We start from the raw sequence: 2,500 nt of genomic DNA on the forward strand, positions 1-2,500 counted from the left end.
TTATATATATGTTTATATACACATTTTTATATATATATATATATATATATATATATATATATATATATATATATAAATCAGTCAGCCATCCTGACTCACACGACTACGCTAACTTCTGTCACGTCACTCCTGCAAACTTCTCCATCTCGTCTCTCCACCTGTCTGGTCTTCCTCTTTCACGCACGCCATCTTGCTGCGTCCACTGAATAACACACTTGCTCCATCGCTCATCAGTCGTTCGCGCTATCTTATCTGCCCAATTCCACCTCCCCTCTTTTACCGCCTCCACAATATCTTTCACTCCAGTCTGTTCTCTTACCCAACGTGCTCTCTTTCGGTCTCTCAGTGTTATTCCCACCATTGATCTCTCTATTCTTCTCTGTGCATTCCTTAGCTTTGTCTCTATTGCCTTCGTCAGTTTCTAAATCTCACATCCATATATTATTGCGGGTAGCATACATTGATTGTAAACTGCGTTTCAAACAAAGGTAGAGAGGTTCATGATTTTCTTATACTTACCAAACATTTTCCATCCAATTGTAATACACTTTTTTATTTCATTATCACATAAATCTTTTCTGGCACCCTTATGATCTGTTCATTTGCATCCTGCTTGCGTAGCATGAGTAGTATTGCTATTTGTTCTACCAAGTCAAAGGCCTTCTCGTAATTTACAAAAGCTAAACAAAGAGGTATATTGTATTCTGTCGTTTTCTCTATTAGTTGATTCATCGTCAGCAAATGGTTTAGAGTCGAATATCCGCTTCTAAAGCCTGCCTGCTCTCTTGGTTTCCGTCTACAATTTGACTTAGTCTATTTATAAGAATCTTGGAGAATAATTTATATACATTTGATAAGCTAATAGGTTGGTAGTTACTAAGATCTTTCTGGTCTTTTTTATGAAGTAAAATAACTATAGCATTGCACCATTATCCAAGAACGCTTTCTTAACGTAAATACTGGGTGTACAACTAAGCTAATTTACAATGAATTTCTCTGCGTCTTTCAGAAGATCTGTCGATATACCATCTTCCCCAGGTGCTTTTTCTCGTTTCATATTCTGTAGAGCAAATTCTACTTCTTTTGTAACTTCTGGTATACTACTAACCTTTTGCAGATGAATTTACTGACGCAACTACGGTCTACGAGTAAAGCGCTTGATATAATTCTTCTATTATTTTTACTATTTTGTCTCCGCATCTAATGATATCTCCATTTTTATCTTTCAAAGATATCATTTGCTGCCTCCATAAAGCTAGTGTGCGCTCGACCCCTTTAATACTTCTACCTTTCCGAGTGGCTTCCTCTATTTCAGTCATGTTTCTCTTTGTTTTCTCTGATCTCTGTCTTTTGCTGATAAGCTTGTCTCGTTGTACTCTTTTTGTTTCATCTCTCCTGTTTTTAATCCGCATAGTCCATCTTCTTTTAATTAGGTCGTTTGTAACCTTTGAGTATTTATTTTCCCTAATGCTATTTGTACGGACTACTTTCCCTGCCTATTCCCTGATGATATTCACTAAATTGAAATTCATACCTTCGACGGTGTCCTGGTTATTTCTTAGAACTTCGAAATTGTTTTTAATTTCTAACTGAAATGCCTCCTTGTTATCCTTAACCTTCGCAGGGCTTATTTTCTTTTTCAAAACTAGTTTATTTCTCCCGGCTCTGAAATTGAATTTAGCTGTGCAACCTGCCATTCTATGGTCACTGCCTATATTTATTTTATGACCGTAACATTACTAACGCTTTTGCTCTGATCTCCTAATATGAAAAAAGAAGAAGAAAAGCAATAATATATATATATATATATATATATATATATATATATATATATATATATATATATATATATATATACATGTACACACTTGATACAGCTCCAACAAGCGAAGCGTACTAAACAAACCGTCCGTCCTCTCATGGTGTATCTTTTGACGGACTTGTCGGGAACTGCTAATTATATACTTATATATACCGTTGATATAGGTATTTACATTTAAATTCACGGTACATGTACCAGTCCGACAATGAAAGGGTTAATGTTGTTCTTCTATCTGAGTGCCACTGTGCAGGGCAGGCTGGTTGGCACCCGATCACAACGTTCTGCAACGAAGTTCCTTTCTGGCGGATTACGAACTCTAGGGAAACCCATGAGGATTGAACAAAGAGAGGGAGGAGGAGAAGGAGGAGGAGGAGAGGGAGGTGGTGATGTTGGCGATGGTATTGGTGGTGCTGGTGGCTTTAATGATAGTGATGGTAGTTTGTAGTGATGGTGCTGCTGCTGATGGTGGTGGTATTTTGAGGAGTGGAACGTTAGTGTGTTCATGTGGAGGTGGAGGAGGACAATGAATGGGCGGAGGCTTGGATGAGGCAAACTTGGATGATGAGGTCCTCCCTATAGAAGAATGCGGAGCAATAAATTCCCTCCGTACCGAAGACGGACTTGGTCTTGTAGTACCACCAAGCTATTTCCCTCAGCCCAGTGGTCCCTAATCCGCGC

The sequence above is a fragment of the Oratosquilla oratoria genome, chromosome 14, assembly GCF_046742065.1.
Source record: "Oratosquilla oratoria isolate Oo_2021 chromosome 14, ASM4674206v1, whole genome shotgun sequence".
Taxonomy (NCBI): domain Eukaryota; kingdom Metazoa; phylum Arthropoda; class Malacostraca; order Stomatopoda; family Squillidae; genus Oratosquilla; species Oratosquilla oratoria.